This window comes from Heteronotia binoei, chromosome 21 (assembly GCF_032191835.1).
Source record: "Heteronotia binoei isolate CCM8104 ecotype False Entrance Well chromosome 21, APGP_CSIRO_Hbin_v1, whole genome shotgun sequence".
In the NCBI taxonomy this organism is placed as follows: Eukaryota; Metazoa; Chordata; class Lepidosauria; order Squamata; family Gekkonidae; genus Heteronotia; species Heteronotia binoei.
Window position 1 is genome coordinate 101,667,447 of NC_083243.1, and position 24,275 is coordinate 101,691,721.

General features: G+C 38.9%; 1 protein-coding gene across 1 annotated transcript in view; it reads right to left on the minus strand.

The window, feature by feature from the left end:
• EXT2 (exostosin glycosyltransferase 2) overlaps nucleotides 1–24,275 on the minus strand; it is a 164,340-nt gene that overhangs the window by 118,613 nt on the left and 21,452 nt on the right. The window lies entirely within an intron of this gene.

Consider the following 24,275-nt stretch of genomic DNA (forward strand, 5'->3'; position numbering starts at 1 on the left):
CTGAGATCCCACCCCTCCTCAAACCCCACCCTCTCCAGGCTCCACTCCTCAGTTTGATGGTGTGCGGACTCTTATCTAGGAGAATGGGGTTTGATTCCCCATTCCTCCACTTGCAGCTGCTAGAATTGCCTTGGGTCAGCCATAGCTCTTATAGAGCTGTCCTTGAAAGGGTAGCTTCTGTGAGAGCTCTCTCAGTCCCACCCACCTCACAGGGTGTCTGTTGTGAGGGAAGAAGATAAAGGAGATTGTATGCCACTCTGAGATTCTGATTCAGAGAAAAGGGTGGGGTATAAATTTATGGTCTTCTTCACAAATCTCCAGGAATTTTCCAACCTGGAGTTGGAAACTGCTCAGTCACACCGGCTGTCATCGGGAAGGTTGCTGCTGAATAGCAGCAAGCAGCCAGGCCTAGTTAAGTCATGCCAGTCAGGTGGCATCAAGGCACTCAGAGGGTGCTCACAGGCCTAGGACAGCCAGCCTCCAGGTGAAGCCAAAAGATCTCTTGGGATCACAACTGATCTCCAGACAACAGATCTCTCTCCCCCTGGAGTCTATGGCATTATATTCAGCTGAGGCCTTTCCTGTTCCCAGACTCTGATTTCCTTAGACTCTACCACAATATCTCCAGGAATTTCCCAGCAACCTGGAACTGGTAGCCTTAGATAGGACCAGGGCAATGAGTTCTCAATGAGTGTCTCTGTTTCCCTTCCAGAGGAGGAGGGAAAGGAGCCCTCAGCCAATCAAGATAAGGCTTTCTCTATGGCTCTTTCCCTCCTCCTCCCTCCACCAATCGAGGAAAAGCTTTCTTTCTCTCCTCTGTGAAGCAGTGCGACAGGAAGCTCAGCCAATGGGAGTCAGAAACTGCCAGAACCAAGGTTGGTTGCCTTTTCTGACAAATCAGCTTGGCTGGCTAGCAACAGCCACTTGAGCGGGAGAGAGGAGCAGACTCAACCAATGGCACACAAGTACTCTTGTCTTGATTGATGATTTGATGGGCCAAAGGTTGATCGAGTGCATCCCCAACCAATGGGAGAGCTCTGTTTTGCAGACAAAGGGGTTTTTATATTTATAGAATACCATCATGAAACCAGAATGCACACCCAAATTGACAGAAGGTTACAGAATAATAATATTTAATTTGTATCCTGCCCTCCCCGCTGAAACAGGCGTAGGGCGGCTCACAACACAGGCGCTTCAACAATTAAAACAATACATATTATACGTACATACATATTATAAATCAAACATTTATAAAATTAATCATCATTGTAATTAAAAAGCATTCTAAGATTAGATTAATATTAAAATCTTGATGTTATACATCGTACAGTTTTTCCGTGGCGACGGTATTCATTCAACAGTATGCTGTAAGATCATTCAGTAAAGGCCAGTTGAAAAAGAGCAGTCTTGCAGGCCCTGCGGAACTGAGCAAGGCTCCGCAAGGCCCGCACCTCTTCTGCCAATTGATTCCACCAGTGGGGGGCTGAGATCGAGAAGGCCCTTTCTCTAGTAACTTTCAGTTTGGCCTCCTTCAGCCTGGGGATTGTCAATAGATTCTGAGAACCAGATCGCAGTACCCTCTGGGGAATATATGAGGAGAAACGGTCCCTAAGGTAGGCAGGTCCTTGGCCATATAAGACTTTAAAGGTAATAACCAGCACCTTGTACCGAATCCAGTACACTATTGGCAACCAGTGCAGTTCCCGCAGCCCCGGCTGTATGTGCTCCCATCTAGGGAGCCCCAATAACAGCCTGGTCGCTGCACTCTACACTAGCTGCAGTTTCCGGGTTCAGCACAGGGGCAGCCCCATGTAGAGGGCAATACAGTAGTCCAACCTCAAGGTGACCGTCTCATGGATCACTGTTGCTAAGTCGCCGCGTTCCAGGAAAGGGACCAACTGCCTCACCCGCCTAAGATGAATAGAAGCGGATTTAGCAGTGGCTGCTATCTGGGCCTCCATTCCCTTTAACTAAATTTATTAAATTTTTGCAATATATTGAAATGTATTTCAAATAAGGAAAAAAAAGAAAAGAAAAAAGCAATATTTCAATCCTTATCAATACATTACACATTTTCTTTTTATTTTTCTCACTTCCTTCACCTCTTTTCTTTGACCTCTGTCGGTGCTTCAAGCTATTGAGAAAAAACAATTAAGGTACCATCCATTTTAGAATCTTGCACTATAAAACTTACATAAAATCTAATAACATCTCTATATCTCTATTTATAATTCGGACTTCTAGCTTTCCTTCAGGACATTGTTAGGACATCCTGAACTTATTTATCTCAATATACTAAATCATATCACCTTAACCTTTTAGTTCACCCATAGTATTACACTTATCTTTCATCTATTATCACACCAGTTATAGCTATTTAATTCTTTTTAAGTATTACACTTATCTTTCATCAATCTATCATCACATCAATTATAACTGTTTGTTGTAATTATCACTATATTTTCTAACTGCTAATAAAAGGAGCTATCGTATATTGAGCCATTCGTGGGAAGGGCGGGATATAAATCCCAAATAAATAAAAATAAATAAATAAAATTCTTTCTAATCATGTCTCCCCCATTTTCCCCAATTTCAAGTTATACTTTCAAAAACCACCAAATGTCTCTTAACTCTCCATTGCTTTTCAATATAGTCCTGAAACTTCTTCCATTCATCTTTAAATTTTTCTGCATCAATGTCTTTCAAGATTCTAGTAAGTCTATCTATTTCACTCCAACGTAAAGTTTTTAAAATCCAGTCCCATTTATCTGGTATTTCAGCTTGCTTCCACCTTTGTGCAAACAATGTTCTTGCAGCTGACAACATATACCACACCAAAGTCCTGTCTTGCTTTGGAAAACTTTCCATTTGTAATCCTACCAGAAAGGTATCTGGTGCCCTTTTAACTGCACATCCCAAAATCTTCGACATCTCTTGTTGAATCATTTGCCAAAATTGTCTCGCTTTTTCTCATGCCCACCACATATGGTAAAAAGAGCCTTCATGCTTTTTACATTTCCAACACCGATCAGAAGCCTGCTTGTTCATTTTTGCTAACTTCTTAGGTGTCGTATACCACCTGTATTGCATTTTCAAACAGTTTTCTTTTATATTATTACATGTCGATATTTTCATAGAGTTCTTCCATAGGTGTTCCCATGTCTCTATTGAAATTTCTTTATTCATATTTATTGCCCATTTAATCATTTGAGATTTTACTACTTCATCTTCTGTAGACCATTTCAATAACAATTTATACATCTTTGCAATCAATTTTTCATCTTCCCCTAATAGCACTTTTCCCATTTCTGTCTGATCTTGCCTTATACCTGTAATCCTAATATCTTTATCCACTAAACTTTTAATTTGTAGCATCTGGAACCAATTAAATTTGTCTTGCAGTTCTTCCTCCGCTTTTAATCCTACTTTGCCACCCTTAATTTTTAGCAATTGTTTGTATGTAACCCATTTGTCTTCCTGTGAGTCAGAAATCCATTTTATAACTTCCATTGGTACAATCCACAGTGGTTTCCTCTCATCACCATATTTAAAAATTTTTTTCCAAGTATTCAACAAACTTCTTCTTATAAAATGATGTCAGAAGAAAGCATCCATCTTCTCCTTCCCATAATACAAATATGCATGCCAACCAAATAGATTTCCATGACCTTCTAACGCCAATAACTTCTGGTTGGATAAGGTTATCCAGTCCTTGAGCCATACTAAACATACTGCTTCATGATATAATTTAAGATCCAGCAGTTGAAAACCTCGTTCTTTCGCATCAATTAGTATTTTTCCTTTTGATTCTTGGTTTTTTCCCCGCCCATACAAATTCAAAAATCTTTTTTTGCCATCTATTGAATTGTTTAACATCTTTCACAATTGAAATTGTTTGGAAGAGGAACAACATTCTTGGTAAGACATTCATTTTCACAGCAGCTATCCTGCCCAAAAGAGACAAGTTCAGTTTGTTCCATTTCAACATATCGGCTTCAATTTTACACCAAAGTTTATCATAGTTATTTTTAAACAGACCTATATTTTTCATCGTGATCTCTACACCCAAATATCTTACTTTCGAGGTGACTTCACATCCAGTTGCATTTTGAAGTTCTTTCTGTTTGCACAATAATAAATTTTTACTTAAAATTTGTGATTTTTCTTTATTTATGTAAAACCCAGTAAGGTCACCATATTCTCTAATTTTTTCCAATAACAATGGTAATACTTGTATTGGATTTTCAGTAATAAACATCACATCATCTGCAAAGGCTCTATATTTATAAGTCCTTCCTTTCAATTTTAGCCCCTCTATTTCCTTATCTTCTGTTATTTGCTAGAGTCATTAAAATCTCTAGAGTCATTATAAATAGCAATGGGGACAGAGGGCAACCTTGTCTTGTACCTTTGCTGATAACCATTTGCTCTGTTAAATCTGAATTAACACATAGCTTAGCTCACCGTTCAGTATATATTGCCTTCACCATTTTTATAAAGTCTTTTCCCAACTCTACTTTTTCTATCACAGCAAACAAAAAGTCTCAATTAAGATTGTCAAAGGCTTTCTCCGCATCAGCAAAAAAGAGTGCCACTTCTTTTTTCGGATGTTTTTCATAATACTGTACAATGTCCACCACTATTCTGATATTGTCTCTAATTTGCCTATTCGGGAGAAAGCATGTTTGCTCCTCACAGATAAACCTATGCAGGTATTGTTTTAGCCCTTCTGCCAAAATTTTTGCAAAGATTTTGTAATCATTGTTAAGCAATGAAATCGGTCTATAATTTTTCACATTTGTAGCATCTGTCTTTTTTTGGTAACAATGAAATAACTGCTTCTTTCCAAGTATTTGGCACTTGCCCATCCAAACGGATATTATTCATCAATTTTTGGAGCATTGGAACTAATATATTCACAAGAACTTTGCAAAATTTTATTGAAAAGCCATCTGGTCCCGGTGCTTTTCTTATTTTCATTGAACTGATTGCAGCTTCTATTTCACCTTTTTCAATTGGATCATTCAATGTTTCTTTCATCATTTCTGTTGTTGGATTTACCTTCACATTTTGTAAATAAGCTTCTATTCTTTATCAACTTGCTGGCCTTTAAATAAGTTAGCATAGTACTTGTAGAATTCCCTTTTGATGCCCTCCTGGTCTACAATTTCTTTGCCACAGGTTTTAATCTTGTTTATGTATTTATTTTCCCTTCTTTTCTTCATTTGCCACGCCAAATACTTTCCAGGTTTGTTTGCCCCTTCAAAAGATTTTTGTTGGAGTCTTTTCAAATTCCACTCCACCTCTTTATTCAGTAAATGATTTAACTGACTCTGTAAAATTGTAATTTCTCACAAAATTTTCTTTTCCCCCAGTCTCTTTCTTAATTTCTTTTTTACTTATTTCCTTTTGTAAGTCCAACAATTGCTTTTCATTTGCCCTTCTGTCCTTATTATTCAATGTAATTAATGTTCCTCTCATCACAGCCTTATAGGCATCCCAAACCGTTTGAAATTGTACCTCTTGGTTGTCATTTATTTGGAAAAAAGGTTTAGTTTCTTTTTCTAGAGATGCCACTACCTCGACTTTCTGTAATAAGTCATCATTTATCCACCACCTCCTCTCTTTTCTCCTCCCTTTAGCCAACCACATCAATGGGTTATGGTCTGCACCTATTTTCGGAAGAATCTTTACTTTTTTGTGATCAACCCCAGCTCTTTTGTAGCCCATAACATATCAATCCTAGAAAAGGTATTATGTCTGTCTGAAAAAAAAGTATAGTCTCGTACCCTGGGGTTGAATTTTCTCCACACATCTTCTAAGCTCTCTTGTTTGATTAGTTCAAAAAATGCTTTAGGTAGTTTCCCATCTGCATTTTTCCCCCCAGATCTATCTAAGGAGTTCTGGATAGTTCCATTAAAGTCACCCATAAGCATTATTTGATCATATGTTACTTGATCCAGTTGTTTCATAATATCATCGAAAAAGTCACTCTTATCCCCATTAGGAGCATAAAGTCCCAACAACAGAGTCTTTTTGCCATACAGCAAAACTTCTACTGCCAAATATCTACCTTCATTGTCTTTAAAAATCAGCTTTGGCTCCAGCTCCTTCTTTATGTAAAAAATCACTCCCCCCTTTTTTTTCCTTTAGCCAATGAACCAAATTCTTCCCCTAAAAATTTGTAATCCGATTGTCTAATGTGTACTCCTTGTAAACAAATTATATTACATTTTTGTTTAGTAATCCATTGAAATGTTGCTCTTCGTTTCTGCGGCAAATTTAGGCCATTAACATTCCAAGAAATTAATTTGTAATCCATAATGATTCTTCAATTAAGCTGTGTTCCCAAAATCCTTACTGTCCGCCAAAAACCCTTCCATGCCTTGAATGTCTATTATGGAATACTTTAGCCCTTTATACTCAAAAGTAAGTCCGGCTGGTAAAATCCATCTATATCTTGTACCTTTTACCCTTAATTTATCCGTCAAAGGTTTAAATTGTCTTCTGTCCCTGATGACCTTCCTTGGTAATTCCTTCATTATTCTGACTCTGCTCTCCTCCACCACCAATTCTTTTGCAAATTGTTGGCTCAAGATCCTTCCCACTATATCTCTAGTGGTAAATTTAATTACTGTGTCTCTTGGCAATTTACACCTTTTGCAAACTCTGAATTAACCCTGTACATGTAATCACATTGATCTTCAGTCTTCTCTGGATCTTCACCCAAATATTCAGCAATAATAGTCATGATATATTTCTTTAAGTCCCCTTGATTGTTTTCTGGCACACCCCTCAGACGTACAAAGTTCTCCATCAGCTTACAGTCTTGTAGTAGAACTTTTTCCTGAATCTTCTTTATTGTAACATCTTGATTTGTAACTCTATTTTCCACCTCTTGCATCTTCTGTGTTGTTGCTTGTGACTCCTTCCTTGTGACTGCTTCTTCAGATCTTCAATTTATTTCTTGATCTCTTTCTTTACAGCTTTAGCATTGGAATTTATTTCTTTTGTTAGTTCCTTAGTTATCTATTTGTTATTTCTTTAGTCTCTTTAGTCAACTTTTTCTCACTTGTAGTTATCAAATTTTTCATTGCCTTTGTTAATCTGGCCTCCATAGCACCCAGCTGTTCTTGGGCAATCTTAAAACATTTTGTCCTGTACTGAGCCAGCTCTTCCATGCGTTCTTAGTTCGTATTTTGGATCAGACATCAGTCTTCCCATAGCATATAACAGACCCTAAGTTGACCTCACCAAATTACAAACCGATAACAGGATTCAATAGATTAGAGCATGCCCTCTTCAGCAAGCCCAAAATCACCGTCCTCAGAGCTTCCTGAGCCAGGATATTAATATTTAAACTTTTGTAAACATTCAAAATGGCAGCCGCAACTTTTTCAGGCCCCAACTCTATGATTTTTTGGGCTAGAGTAGGCCTGGAGGTCTAGGATGTGTCCCTCTTCTCCCAGCGCTGTTTCCTGACTCTCTGGAAATGAAGTACCGTTTTCAATGGTTTCCACTCTCACGATAGTTCGATCGTCACTTCCTGTTTCCCAGTTGCAAGCTGAGGCTTTGTTATGATGGGGGATTTTTTTTTGCAGAAGCCACAAAGGTAAACAAATCTTGTTTTGAATTTTACAGCACCTATTAAAGTCCCAAAGCCATGATTTCACCCCCAGCCTCTGTAACACAGCTTTACTTCTTTGCAAATAGTTCCAAATCTTTGTTTCTTTAGTTTAAAAACATTTTTAGTTCTGGAATGAAACCTTATCAAGGTTTCAATGAAACCTTATCACTTGTACCTTATCAAGTGTCCAAAACTTCCTTACACCAATCATTCCAATCTTCAGTAGTCTATAGTTCATAGAAAGTTGGGGTTGGGTGAACTTATGTCAACTTAATGACTCCAAAACGCCTTTGTAGACGTTATGCGATTTTTCATGGGAAATTCTTCAAAGCCGAAAATGAGCCCCAGCGGGACTCCTCGCTAGCCAAAGTTAAACTCCTCAAAATCTTGCAAGCATGTCTTGGACTCTTCCCATAACTGGGAGGGTAGGCATCAGGTGATAAAAACACCTTTTATGCCCAGAACAAAAATGTTGGTCCACTCCACAAAAGGAAGATGCGTCAGTTCCCCATCTTTCCAACCCCGGAAGCCAATATCTGGGCCTCCATTGACAGGGCAGGCTGCAGCAGTACCTCCAAGCTCTTGACCTTGCGTGCCATTTGTAATGCTGATAGGGGGATTTCCCTGCCCAGACCGCCATGACTCAGGCAAAAGACCTCTGTCTTCGCTAGGTTCAACTTCAACCTACTCAGCCTGAGCCAGCTTGCCACAGCTTGCAATGCCAGGTCTAGATTTTTTGAGACACAGTCAGGCCGGCCATCCATCAGTAGATAAAGTTGGGTGTCATCAGCATATTGGTGACAGCCCAACCCATACCTCCGGGCAATCTGGGCAAGGGGGCGCATGTAGATGTTGAATAACATTGAGAGCACTGCCCCCTGTGGTACCCCACAATTAAGTGGGTGCCAATGGGACAGTTCACCCCCAATCACCACCCTTTGTCCCTGACCATCAAGGAAAAAGGAAAGACATTGCAAGGCCAACCCCTGAATCCCCGAGGCGGCGGGTCAGCAACTGATGGTCGACCGTATAGAATGCAGCCAATAGGTCTAACAACATCAGTACCGCCGAGCCGCCTCAATCCAGATGTCGCTGGAGATCATCCACCAGGACAACCAGCACTGTCTCCGTCCCATGACCTAGGCGAAAGCCAGACTGGTGGGGATCTAAAACGGTGACGATCTAAAACGTCATCCAGAAAACTCTGTAACTATAACACTACTGCCCTCTCAATAATTTTACCCAAAGAGTAAATTCGAGACCGGCCAATAATGTGCCAATTCTTCTGGATCTGATGTAGCTTTTTTCAGGAGAGGGCGGACCACAGCCTCTTTAAGAGGTGTTGGAAAAAGCCCTTCTGAGCAGATCTATTTATGATGTCCCGTATAGGACATCTAAGCTCTCTCTGGCAAGAGTTAATTAGCCAGGAGGGGCAAGGGCATACAGTGGAGAGGATTCTGTCAGCTTCCTCCAGGCTCAGCATGTTGAAGCAATCCAGAATTGGTCCAGAAAACAGGCACGGCGCCTCGAGTTCACATACTGTTTCCAATGTGTTGGAGAGGTCACGGAGGAGCAACCAGATCTTATCTGCAAAAAATTCCGCAAAAGCCATATAGCCAGTCTCCAATTTCCTAGCATTTGGTCTGCCTTGCGGCAGTGTTGTAAGATTCCAAACTGTCCTAAACAATTGTACCGGGCACGAATCTGCAGATTCAATCTTGGCTGCAAAGTAGGTCTTCTTTGTGGCTTTGACTGCCATCTCATAGGATCTCATAAACTCTCTATAAGATGTTCTAGTTGCTTCGTCTCGAGCACGCCACCATTGCCTCTCTAACCGTCTGAGCCCTCGTTTCAGCTACAATAATTCCGGGGTATACCACGGAGCCAGCTTAACACGAAGGTGCAAAGGGCGCTGAGGAGCGATCTCATCGATGGTTCTGGAGAACCGACCCTGCCAAGACTCTACCAGGTCATCAAGCTAATCGCCAGGGGGCCAGGGATCCCGTAGAGCCATTTGGAACTGCTCAGGGTCCATCAGGCTCTGCGGGCGAGCCAAAATAAGCTCGCTGCCTAAACGGGCTTGGGGTGGAACATCAATGTCTGTTCCCACCATCATACCTTCCCCTCCCCAGGAGTACTGGAATCCCCAGGCCAGTCATCCCCCACTGGTCTCTGCCTCAGCCTGGGCCAAATGTAAATACAACTCAACATCCCGAAATTAATTAACTCCCCAACCCTCTCTACCGTTGCCAATCCAATTCCCTTGAGTTATCAATATCTGCCAATTCCAACAGTTAACTAATCAAGTTAAGCCCAACCCATAAATTCCCCTTTAAATTAATTAGCTAAAAATAATTACGGTAAGTTAAATCTGCTGGCTCATTAATTATAAGACCCTCCCAACAATTTAAACACAATTAATTTGCCAAAAATTATATTTTATATCAAATAGCCAATTAATTAATACATCCACATTAGTTAATTAAAACACCAATCAATTTAGCAGTTAAAAATCCAATCATTAGTTCCTTTTGAAGATTAGCAGCTTGAAGGCAGTTGGAGGTAGATGTTGTGGCAAAATAAAAGTGCTGCTGTGTCTCTAAAGTGCAGATATTAACTGGAATGTCCTTAAAGTGCAATTGTACAATGCAAAGTCTCCCCTTCCTCATTCTTTCCAGCACAGGTTTTGTGCCAGACATCCCTCCTGCGCAGCCTAGCAGACCCAGGGGGGGGGGGGTGTCAGGCTCCCCAGAGGCCCCACCAACAGCAGCAGCAATGGGTCGGGCCAGCGTCTAAACAGTTGTTTATGGAGTTTCCAGTCGGGGCCGGAGCCGTGGCAGCGGCTGACAACCGCTCCTGATGAACTTGCCAATTTATTGTGTAGCGGATAGAAGCACAGCTTCCCCAGTAGCCCGGGAATTCTCCACCGCTTCCTTGGTGTTTTGACCAGCGGTCCAGCCTTGCTCTCTGGTGCCTGGCCACTGCCGGCACCCCGGCACTCCGCTCGGCCCCACTCACACTTGCGGACGCAGCGGTGCTTTGCGTTGGCGCCAGGCCCAGCTCGCCAGAGTTGTAAGCAGTGCCTCTTTTGTCTTTTTGGGGGAGTTGGGAGCCCGTCACATTTTTTTTTAATTTAATCACTTTATTGTTAAACATAGATACACAACACAAAAAGAAAAACAAAACACACATATATACAATATACACTGAAGCATAAGGATCAAACTAAATTACATACATCATATTCCATCCTTATCTGTTACAATGATTTACGTTTTAAAACCAAATTTGTTAATATTCCAACTCCTTCCATCTTTCATATCCTAATATTTAATTCAATATCTGTTTCCTAAGTCAACTTATAACCTTCATCCACTCATATAATGGCTTCCAAGTTTCTTTACATTCTTGTATATTACCCTCCTTCAACTTAACTGTTAAAAAATCCATTTCAGCAGCCTCATATAATTTTTGAAGGAATTCCTCCCTTTTTGGAATCTGCTGGGTTTTCCAATATCTAGCATACACCAATCTTGCTGCAATCACAGCATGTAATAGAAATCTGTTAATTAATTTAGGTAAGGAGTTCAGACACATATTTAACAAATAAGAGCTCAGGTAAAACTGAATATTCATTTTTAACATTTTTTTGGATCCAACTATTAACCTGTCCCCAGTATTTCCTAGCCTTCTCACATTGCCACCAAATGTGGTAAAATGTACCTTTTACCTTTTTACACTTCCAACATTTATTAGTGCTTTTCGGGAACATCTTGGACAACTTATCTGGTGTATTATACCATTGATATGCCATTTTATAAAGATTTTCCTTAAATATGGACGATCTTGTTAGTTTTATATTTTCTCTCCATAATTTCTCCCTTTCTATCAGCTCTATATTATGCCCAACGTCTTGAATCCATTTTATCATACTTTATTTAATGGTTTCATCCTGCATTTTAATATTTAACAAAAAGTTGTAAATTTTTGAAAACAATTTCTCATTAGTTCCTATAATTATAGTGTCAAATTCATTCATCTTTTTACCAAATCCAACTTCCTTATCACTTTTATATCTGGATTTAACTTGCATTTTTGTCCACCAATCTAATTGCACATTTTCCTCTATACTCAAGTCACCTCTGTTATCTAATAAGGATTCATAAGCATATGTTTCTTCTCATCGAAATAAACTTGGGTGTACTGAAGCTTCCACCGGTGATAACCATTTTGGTGTATATTTATAAATTTGCAATTTGATTCCTGTCCAGATTCTATATAAATATTTTCTAATTTCGTGTCTAAGAAAATTAACTATTTTTGGATGGAGTCTGGTACCAGATGCATGAGTGCCAACCTCTAGGGAGATCTGCTCCCTCCAAAATCAACAATCTTTTGTTCTCTAATAACATCCAATCTTTTACCCACATCAATATACACGCTCTATAATATATTTGCCAATCCGGCAACGCAAATCCTCCTCTTTGTTTGGTATCCTGTAAAGTCTTCAATTTAATTCTAGGCCTTTTGTTTTGCCATATGAATTTGGCTACTATATTGTTTAACTGCTGAAAAAAGGACATTGGTAACATAATTGGGATCATTTGGAGCAAAACTAACATTCTGGGTATTTATTGTCGCAATTCTACCCAACAATAAAAGTTGTAAATCTTGCCATCCCTCTAAGTCCATTTTTATTTCTTTCAAGATCTTATCATAATTATCATTTTTCAAAGTTTTCAATTCAGTTGTTAGATGAATTCCCAAATATTTGACCCTTTTTTCAAAACCAAACCCAGATATATTCAGTAATTTGTTCCTTTGTCATATTTTTTGTTAAAAATTTAGTTTTTTTGATAATTCACTTTAAAACCTGCTACTTCCCCAAAGTGTTTCAACCTTTCTTTTAATTTATCAATTGAATTAACCGGTTCCTCAAGTATAAACATCAAATCATCAGCAAATGCTTGAACTTTAAAACTTTCTCCCTTGATCTTTGTTCCTCTTATCTCTTGATCTTTTCGAATAGGATCAATCAGATATTCTAATGTCAAAACCAACAATAATGGTGAGAGTGGACATCCTTGCCTTGTACCTTGTTCGATAACTATTAAATCTGATGGTTCTCCATGGACATTAACTCTGCTTTCTGGTTTGAGTAAATGGCTTTAACCAGACCCCCAAAATATTCTCCACAACCAATATCCTCTAAGCATTTTAACATAAATTCCCAGTTCACATTGTTGAATGCTTTTTCTGCATCCAGCATGATACAGGCCATTTGTTTATCTGGGTGTTCCCAGTAAAATTCCAAAATATTTAAAATAGTTCTTATATTTTGTCTCATCTGTCTTCTTGGAATAAAGCCAGATTGATCTTCATGTATCACATCTGGAAAAACTTTCTTAAATCTGTGTGCCAAAATGGCCGCAAAGATTTTATAATCTGAGTTTAGGAGGGATATAGGCCTATAATTCTTAATGTCCATTGAATCAGATCCCTCTTTATGTAACAAGGAGAGCAATGCTTCATTTCATGAATCTGGAACTTTGGATGTTTGTTTTATCTCATCTATAACTCACTTATAAGGCAAATGGAAGATTTTAAAAATGAGGTGGTGGTGGTTAAGGAAAAAGTCCAGGATGTAGAGGAGAAAGTTAAAGTGCATGCTTCTACCTTGTTAAAGCTGCAAGAGAAGGTGACAATCCATGACTGCAGACTGATGGAAACCCAAATTCGTCTGAGAGGAGTACCTGAGGAGGAAGGAACTGACTTAAAGGGATATATTGTGAAAATAATTGCTGACTTCTTGGAGGAAGATCCTGAAGGGACTAGAAATACGTATGGCTTTATGTATAGAGTCAACTCATCATATGCCAAGAACAAAAAACTGCCAAGAGATGTGGTCATAAGATTTATGACAAAAGAAATGGTAGGAAAAATCTTGAACCAAAGTTTTCAAAAGATTCTGACAGTAGGCGAGAGTAGAGTTAGAATAATGAAAGAGTTACCAAGACAAGTGATAAATAACAGGAAATTTTACAAGAAACTGACAGAGAAACTGCGTGCTAATGGAACAAGATACAGATGGATAATACCTGAAGGTTTGAGCTACATGGAAGAAGGATTACAATTACGAATGCACATGAGCTGTGTAGTTTCTATGAACAGAATAAAGACTTTGTACCATAATGGATTACAATTATCTTGGAATGTAAATGGACTAAATTCACCGCAAAAAAGGAAAGCAACATTTCAATGGATTAAAAAGCAAAATTGTAATATAATTTGTTTACAAGAAATCCATATACAACAAAAGGATTACAAATATTTATGGAATAAACAATTAGGTCATTGGCGGAACAAAAGAAAAGGGGGCGTGAATTTTTATATTAATCAACATTTAGAGCCAAATTGATATTTAAAGACAAGGATGGGAGATATGTGGTGGTAGAGATAATGATAAATGCAAAGAAAACGTCATTAGGACTGTATGCACCAAATGGAGCAAAAGATGCTTTTTTCAAAGACATTACCCGACAGCTTGATGAAGTGACTTATGAGTAGATATTGATGATGGGAGACTTTAATGGAACAATACAGAACAAAATGGATAGGTCTGGACAAAAAAGTAACAACAAGGAAGGAAAACTGCCAAAATCTTTTTTTGAACTGGTTAAACAAGAAAATTTGGAAGATATCTGGAGAAAATTCAACCCGGAAGTAAGAGACTATACTTTTTTTTCAGCGAGAAATAACACTCATTCCAGAATTGACATGTTATGGGGTAATAAAGATTTGGGCCTCATAACTAAAAAAGTAAAGATTTTACCAAAGATAAGTGCTGATCATAACCCAGTATTATGGATTACAAAATTGCAAAAAAACACAAGAAGATGGAGATTAAATGAAGATTTACTACAGAATAAAGAAATAGTGACACCTCTAGAAAATGAAACTAAAGCTTTCTTCCAAATAAATGATAAAGAAGATATAGAATTCAGATGGTATGGGATGCTTATAAAGCAGTAATGAGAGGAATATTGATTACTTTGAATAATAAAGACAAGAGGTCAACAGAAAAAAAGATGCTGGACATTCAAAATGAAATAAAGAAAAAAGAAGGGGAACTAAGAAAAAGGCCAGGGAAAAAGAAAATTATAAGGGAGATTACTATATAACAAACTCAAATGAGACATTTGCTGAACAAAGAAATTGAATAGAATTTGAAAAAATCGCAACAGAAGGGTGCAAATAAGCCTGTTAAGTATTTAGCTTGGCAATTGAAGAAAAAGAGAGAAAGTAAAATTATTAGTAAAATTGTGACTGGTGGAAGAGAGATAGTAGATCAAGGGGGAATAAAAAGAGAACTGTTTAAGTATTATGCCAACTTATTTAAGGGTATGAAAATAAAAAAAGAAAAGATTGAAGAGTACTTGCAAAATGTTAAAATAGCACCCTTAACGGAAAATATGAAGAAAATTTTGAATGATCCAATTGAAAAAAATTGAAATTGAAGCAGCAATTAATGCAATGAAAATTTGTAAGATGCCTGGGCCAGATGGATATACAGCTAAATTTTTTAAAAAAATTTAAAGAAGAATTAGTACCAAAATTACAAAAATTGATGAATATGATAAGAGTAAAAGGGAAAATACCAAATACCTGGAAAGAAGCTGTAATTTCGTTGATACCTAAAGAAGATAGAGATGTCACGAATGTACAAAACTATAGACCAATTTCATTATTAAATATTGATAAGATATACACAAGAATCCTGGCAGAACGACTTAAACAATATTTGATGAACTTTATAAAGGAAGATCAAGCAGGATTTCTCCCCAAAAGACAAATAAGAGATAAGATAAGAACAGTTGTTAATATTGTAGAATATTATGAAAAACATCCAGAAAAGGAAGTTGCATTATTCTTTGCGGATGCAGAGAAAGCTTTTGATAATTTGAACTGGGACTTTATGTTTGCAGTTATGGAAAAGATAGAACTTGGAGAGCACTTTATAAGAATGATAAAAGCAATTTTTATGGGACAGAGGGCAAAGTTGTGTATAAATGCAGACCTTACAGATAATATGATGATTAGTAAAGGTACAAGACAAGGTTGCCCGCTTTCACCACTGTTGTTTATTATGACTCTCGAAATTTTACTGATACAAGTACAAGATGATGGCATAAGATGGATGAAGACCTAATGAAATGGAATAAACTTAATTTGACATTGTTGGGTAGAACAGCTGCAATTAAGATGAACATTTTGCCAAGAATAATGTATTTAGGGTTTGTAGAATCTTTCAGGATCAAGTGCCATGTTCTACTGGAAAATGTTTTCCTTCCAGACGTTTCGTTCTCAGCTGCGGAGAACATCCTCAATGGCGTTGCAGCCGGAGCAGGCGCTCAGACCTTCTTGGCTGCTGTGCATTGAGTGGGGCCAGGACTGCTGGAGAGCTGCTATTTGTAGGCTGGAGGGGGTGTGATGAAAGGGCAATTGGTTTGTGGATGTGCGCATTGTTTGGTGGGGCTTCCTGGAAGGGTAGTGATAAGGAAACTGGCTGTTGAATGTGACCATTGTTCTGTGTTAATTGCTGGGAAGGTTGGAAGGGGTTTGAAGATAAGGAAAATGGTTGTTGACTGTGCTGATTGTTCTGTGGAATTTGCTGGTTGTTCTGAGACTTTCTGCAATTTATAGTCTGTAGGGTGTTTTGCAGAGCTGGGTACCAAGATTGGTGGATGAAAATGCCTTCTTCCTTTCTGTTAAAATTGTGCTGGTGTTTGTAAATCTCAATAGCTTCTCTGTTCAGGCGGGTATGATAATGTGAGACCGTAGAAAGGACTTCAGTTCTTTCAAAGTGGATGACGTGGTCTCCTTCTTGAAGTGCATGTTCAGCTACAGCTGATTTTTCTGGCTGAAACAAGCGACAGTGTCTCTTGTGTTCGGTGAGACGGGTGTTGCTACTGCGTTGGGTAGTGCCAATGTAGACTGCACCACAGGAGCAGGGTATTTTGTAGACTCCAGGGGTTGAAAGTGGATCTCTCATATCTTTGGCCGAGCGCAGCATGTGGCGGATCTGTTGTGTGGGCTCCAGCAGCCCTGGCCCCACTCAATGCACAGCAGCCAAGAAGGTCTGAGCGCCTGCTCCAGCTGCAACGCCACTGAGGATGTTCTCCACAGCTGAGAACGAAACGTCTGGAAGGAAAACTTTCTCCAGTAGAACACAGCACTTGATCCCGAAAGATTCTACAAACCCTAATGCTGTTACCAGCCGTGAAAACCTGAAATCTTTGATAATAATGTATTTGTTTCAAACTATTCCGATTGTGAAAGATAGTAAACAATTCAATAAATGGCAAAGGAAGATTTCAGAATTTGTCTGGGCTGGGAAGAAACCAAGGATTAAAATGAAAATTTTAACAGATGCTAAAGAGAGAGGAGGATTCCAGCTACCAGACTTAAGAATATATCACAATGCAGTTTGCTTAGTATGGATAAAAGATTGGGTGACGCTGTCAAATAAAAAACTTTTAATGTTGGACGGTCATGGAAATAAATTCGGCTGGCACGCTTACATGTACTATGGAAAGAAAAAAATGGATGTTTTTTTTCTTTCACCATTATATAAGAAATAATCTGTTAAATACATGGATGAAGTATAAGAAGTATGGTGATGAGAGAAAACCATTATGGATAGTGCCAGAAGAAGTGATAAAAATAACAGCTAAGACTGATGAAGAAAGAGGGTTGTCATACAATCAACTATTAAAAATACAAAGTGGTAAAATAGAATTAAAAACCACGGAGGAGTTGAATAACAAATATGATTGGTTTCAAATGCAACAAATAAAGAGCCTGGTGGAAAATGATATTAAAGCTGTAGGAATAAGAAATGGAGAAAGTTCTGCTTGGAGATAATGAAAAATTAATTTCAAAAATATATGTTTACTCTTAAAATGGTCTATGGAAGATGAAGTAGTAAAAACTCAAATGATTAAATCAATGTAAATAAAGAAATACAGATGGATACATGGGAATATCTTTGGAAGAACTCTATGAAACTTTCAACATGTCAGAGTATTAAAGAGAACTGTTTTAAAATGATGTAGAGATGGTATAAAAAAGTTGGCAAAGATTAACAATAAGATGCCAGATAGATGTTGGAAATGTAAAAAACATGAAGGCTCTTTCTACCATATGTGGTGGACTTGTGAAAGAGCAAAAAATTATTGGCAGATGATTCAACAAAAAATTTCTAAGATCTTGGGATATGAATTTAAGAAAGTAGCAAAAACATTTCTGTTGGGATTACAAATGGAAACATTTCCAAAAGAAGATAGAACTTTGATTTGGTACTTGCTTTCAGAGGCTAGGACATTGTATGTGCAGTTATGGAAGCAAGAAAAAAATACCAGAAAAATGGGATTGGATTACAAAAGTAATAACATGGAGTGAGATGGATAAACTAACAAGACTCTTAAGAGACTATGATTTGGAAGTTTATAGTAAGGAGTGGAAAAAGTTTAGAGGTTATGTAGAAAAACAATGGAAAATAAAAGGACATTGGATAATTTTTTAATAATGACTAAGTATTAGAAAAAAGAAGAACATGAATCTAGGCTTATATGGTTCATATGGTTTAAGTGTACCTTTAAGTGTTAACATTTTAAGTTTATAACATCGGTGGGAGTCAAGGAACGGGGGGAGGGGGATTTAGAAAATAGCATATGGGGAAGATTTAAAAAAGTTATTAATGGATAATGTTACCATATGTTATTAATAAAATTCTTTAAACAGTATAACTCTCTTATATGGGAGCAATATCACTTCTTCAAAGCATTTAAAGAATTCTGCTGGCAATCCATCTGGGCCTGGAGTTTTATTGTTTTTTTTTTTAATTCTTATCATGTCCACAATCTCTTGTACTGTTATAGGGCTATTTAAAATTTTCTGTTGTTCTCTCGATATTTTCTTCATATTAGCCTGTTTTATATATTCTTGTTGTATTTTTGATTTTCCCTGCTTTATATATTATTTTTGATAAAAGTTCCTAATGATCTCCTCAATTTGTTTTTTCTGTGAGACCTCTTCCAAATTTTCATTTTTGGAACTTATCATTTTCTTCTCTCTTTCCTTCCTTAATCTGTAGGCCAGCCATCTACTAACTTGACTGGCGTTTTCAAAAAAAATTTGTTTTAGACCATTTCAATTTTTTCTCCAATTCTTCATTTAACAATAAGTTAAACTGATGTATACTTCAAACTTTCATTTTAATTTCCATTGTATTTTTCTCTTTTTGCATTTTTTCCTGCATATGCAGTTTTCCTATTAGTTGATTATAGATTTTCATTCTTTCTCTTTTTCTCCTCGAGGAGTATCTAATTGCTATTCCCCTAAAAAAGGCCTTAAAAGCATCCTATATAATTTGAATAGATGTATCTTTTTCCAGATTATGATTATAGAACATTTTAATTTCCTTCTTAGCTTCTTCCACGAATGCTTCTTCCTTTAAAATCTGCAGATTTAAAGTCCATCGAGCACTTTTTGCCAAACTTTGGAGTGAAATCTGTAATGGGTTATGATCTGCAAATGTCTTGGGCAATATTACAGTTTCTTCTAATAATGGGAATAGAGAAGTTAGAATCCAGCACATATCAATCCTGGACCATGAATCACGTACCTCAGAGCAGTAAGTAAAATCTTTAGTTTTAGGATTTTTTGTCCTCCAGGCATCTATTAAACTCAGTTCATCCACCATCTTAAAGAAAGTTCCAGGTAATTGGCTGCGATGTTTTTTTTAATTCTGTTTTCCAAATTTCTTGTCCATATCAGCATCAAAGACTGCATTATAGTCACCTATAATACAGTGATCTTGATAGTCAAACTCAATGATTTTGTCATGAATGGTCTTATAAAATTCTTCTTGTTTTCCATTCGGTGCATATATATTTCCAAGTAAAATCTTTTTCCCATTATGCACTATTTCAGTCAATAACATTCTGCCATTATCAGCTGCATATTAACAGTCTAGATTCAATCTGGGCTCTGATATAAACTGCAACCCCTATTTTTCTTATGGTCTGCAGATACATATAGTTGACCTAACTTTTTATTTTGAAGGTATTTTACGTCCTTTTTAGTAACATGTGTCTCTTGCAGACACATTATATCAGTACTTAATTTTTTTAGTTACAAAAAGATTCTCCTTTTTTGAGGAGCATTTAATCCATTAACATTTATTGAGATAATTTGTAATCCTGTCTTGCCCATTATTCCATTAATATGTTACAATCTACTATTTTTCCTTGCTCTTTCTGCGTTTGTGATCTTGTTTTCATTTTCTCTCTCTTTTTTCTTTTTGTTACTTCTTCTCCATCTCTACTTTTATTTCCTTCTTCTTCTTGACCTTCTCCCCTTTCCTCTTCCTCCGACTCTGATTCTTGGCTATTTTCTTCTACATATCTATTCATAAACTCTTGTACTTTAAACGTTGATGTTATATTAAATCTTTTACCTTGAAACATAAAGAAGATGCCTTCCGGCACTAACCATCTAAATTGAATATCTTAATCAATCAGCCATGCTGTCAATTTTCTATAACCACTTCTTCTCTGTCGTATGCTCCAAGGTACTACTTTTAAGATTTTTATTTTATTGTCCTGCCATTTTAAATTGACTTCTCTGTTAGCTCTCAAAATCACCTCACAAATCAAAACTTTCATGAATTTAACATGTACTTCTCTTGGTAAATTATAATTCTTTGTGTAGGCTGAGGCAACCCTTTTAACCCAATCTCCTGTTTAAAATCTTTTACCGCCTCTTCTTTGCCTGATGTCAAGAGATCATTAATTTTCCTATATATATCTTCCCCCTTCTCTTCTGGGAGATTCTGGAATCTCAAAATATATGAAGCTTTGTCCATTTCTAATTTTGCCATCCTGTCCTCAATATCTGACCATTTAGTCTTGTATTCTTGATTTGTGACAGACATTGCTATCATTTTCTAATCCAATGTGTCCACTTTGGTTGATAGAGTATGTGTTTGTTGATTATTAATTAAATGTTGCCTCTGAAATTCATCAACTTTCTCATTAGTCTTTCTTATTTCTTCCTTAAGTTCTAGTTTAATTTCTTCTACTGCCTCTTGGTTTTGTTTAAAATCTGTCATCATTATATTCTGCACTTTCTCAATAGCGTCCTGGTTTAATGCTGCTACCACTGGCTTACTGACACCTGGTGAGGCACCCTGCCCCAGTTTTTTTTTTATCTTAATGTCCATATTTCTCCTCCTTCTTCACCTTACTATCTTTATACTAATTGAAAATCAAGTAGAATACACTTAGACCCTAGCACTCTCCTAAAGGCACCTTCTGTTAAAAGGTGGTAAAAGAAATGAGTGAAGTAGAAGAGCTGGGAGTTGGTGTTTGAGGAAGTTAGAAGAGGAGCCATTTCAGAGAGAATAAAAGGAGGAAGAGGCGGTTCTTAGCGGAGACGCAGCTGCCTCTTCTTTGAAGAGTAGGTGGATGATTTGAAATGCCATGTCAAGAAAAGAAGAACTGGTTTTTGAGAACCCTGTATTGTTTAGTCTTTAGGTGAAGTGGGTAATAGAGATGTGGTGAACTAAAATGGCATACTGAGAAAGTATGGAACTGAGATACAGGGGCTTCTAGGTTGAAGAAGGAACAGAAGATTCTGTTCACTTACCATGAAGTCTTCCTTCTCGGTGGTCCCAGAGTGGGTCAGTCCTGACCTATGGGAATGCAGCTTCTCCTCTCCATAGGCAGGGCCAGCAAACAAGTTCCTTCGAGGAGGGGGTGCTATTTCCCCTAGCTTTCAGTTTGTCTTCAAGCCGGTCGACTCCCAACTAGAAACTAGAAAACAAACTGCAACCGAGGGAAGAAACACTACAGTAATACCTGTCTTCCCCTCCCAGACCCGGAATCAAGGAAGCATACACAGAATCATCCAACTTCCTTTATTCATAACTGTGTAACTGGACATTTCGGTACAACCAAACCAGAATGCCATCAACCAGTAACTCCCCATGTGCAAATACATGGTCTACAGCAAACACAGCAAAACCACATGCCCAAGCTCTTGGGCTACCCAGGGTTTTGATACTAAGATTGAGCCAATCCCAGACCAGGCAGGGAGGACTAACCCACTCTGGGACCACCGAGAAGAAAGACTTCACGGTAAGTGAACAGAATCTTCCGTTCTCCAGTGGTCCCAGTAGTGGGTCAGTCCTGACCTATGGGACTTATAACAGCAGTTCCCGAGGGTGGACCCACTCAATCCTTTGGATCAAACAGCAGCCTGCAACACCCTCCTACCGAATGCCACCTTGGCTGAAGCGAGCTTATCAATATGGTAGTGCTTCGTAAAGGAATGAACAGAGTGTCAAGTGGCCACTCTGCACACTACCTCCATAGAGGGGAAAGCTCTGTAAGCTGCAGAAGTGGCTGCTCCTCTTAAGGAGTGAGCTGTGATGCCTGATGGAGGCTCCAATCCCCTGGCCTTATACGCCTCGATGATGCAGCCTCGCAACCATCTATGAATTGTAGATTTAGAAACGGCTTTACCCTTGGCTCTAGCACTAAAACAAATAAGAAATCAGAAGACCGTAGAGGCTTAGTTCTGTCCAGGTAAAAGCTTAAGGCTCTGCGAACGTCTAGACAGCGCCATAGCCTCTCCTTTTTGTGCTGTGGATTAGGACAAAAGGAAGGAAGAATAAGTTCTTCCAATCTATGAAACAGTGAGTTAACTTTTGGGACGAAGGCCAGGTCAGGTCTCAAGATCACCTTATCTCAGTGGTAAACACAAAGATCTTTGTGGATAGACAATGCCTTAATCTCAGATACCCTGCGTGCTGAAGTAATTCCCACCAGGAAAATCGTTTTAAAAGTAAGCATCTTTAAACTGCATGAAGCCATAGGCTCAAAAGGCTTGCGACTTAAGGCCTCAAGCACTACATTCTAATTTCAAAAAGGGAACCTGTGTGCCTGTGGTGGATTAAGGAGAGACACCCCTCTCAAAAAGCGTTTGATATGTGAATGTCGGGACAGCAACTTGCCTTTCCTATCACCTCTCACCGCTGCAATGACCGCTATCTGCCTTTGGAGGGTATTGGTACTAAGTCCCTTCTCCAAACCCGCCTGAAGAAAGGCTAACATGTCTGCTATCTTAGCAGGCATTGGGTCTGCACTGTTCTCCTGACACCAGAACACAAAAGTCTGACAAATGGCATTGTACACTCTATTAGCAGACATTCGTCTAGAGGCTAGCATGGTATCTACAACCCCTTTTTTGTACCCCAACTCAGTCAGTTGCCTCCATTCAACTTCCAGACTGTGAGTCTTAGCATCTCCAGTCGTGGACACAGCACCTCTCCTTGTAGCAGGAGATCCTTCCTTAGTGGAAATATCCAGGGTTTGGCTACCCTGAGACGCATCAACTCCTGGAACCAGACCCTTCTTGGCCAAAAAGGTGCTATTACTATTACCTCTGCCCCCAAGTCCTATACCCTGAGCAAGAACCTCTGCAACACCTACACTGGGGGAAAGGCATAAAGAAGAGTCCTGGGCCACTCTGCGTGCAACGCATCTGTGCCCATGGCCTTTTGAGTTTTTGTTCTTGACAGGAAGTTTGGAACTTGATGGTTTAGTTCCGACGCGAATAAGTCCACCTTCGGAAACCTGAACTTCTGGCAAACTTGACGGAAGACCATCTTGTTCAGCGACCACTCTGCTGAATCCAGGGTCTGACAGCTGAGCCAGTCCGCTAACACATTGTCCTTTCCCGCAACATGTGTCGCCTTCAGGGACAGATTTCTCTACGTCCAGTCAATTAGCAGAATTGCCTCTCGCTGCAAGAGTTTCGATCATGTCCTCCCTTGCTTTTTCACAAAGGCTTTCGCTGTCATATTGTCCGTTTGGACAAGAACATGTTGGTCTTTCACTATGTCCGGAAAGTGGAACAGAGCAAGTCTGATTGCCCTCAGTTCCAGGACATTTATACTGTTGGAAGTCTCCTGACTGGACCAGCGCCCTTGAACCATCTGTCCTTTCGCATGTGCTCCCCAGACAAACAAGCTGGCATCCGTTGTCACAATTGTTCAAATTGGTTCTCGCGGAGCCTGTCCGGCTTGGAACCGCCATGGCGACAACCACCATTGCAAGGCCACTTCCACCCATTCTGGCACTCCTACCCGGAGCAGCTTCCTCTGAGCAATGGCTGTCTGGAAGGGACGTAGGAAGGACTAAATGGGTCGTGTATGGGAATGTGCCCATTGCACTAGGTCCTGGCATGAGACTGAGTACCACCAATTTTGCTAGAGTCATCACTTGAGTGGTTTTGGCCTGTAACACTGAATGGATCAGTTGTGTCAGTTTCGCTTGTCTTTCCTGGGTGAGGAAGACTCTGTCTTCCCTGGTATCGATCTGTAACCCCAGGTGAAGGATGGATTGAGCTGGCGTGAGGGAACTCTTCTCCCGATTTATGACAAACCCGTGGGAGGACAGAACATCCATTGTCTCCTTCAGGGCCGCCTTCGTCTGAGCAAACAATGGTGCCTTGACTAGGTTGTCATCAAGGTATGGAAATAATGACACTCCCCTGAGACGCAAGGCTGCCACTAGAGTCA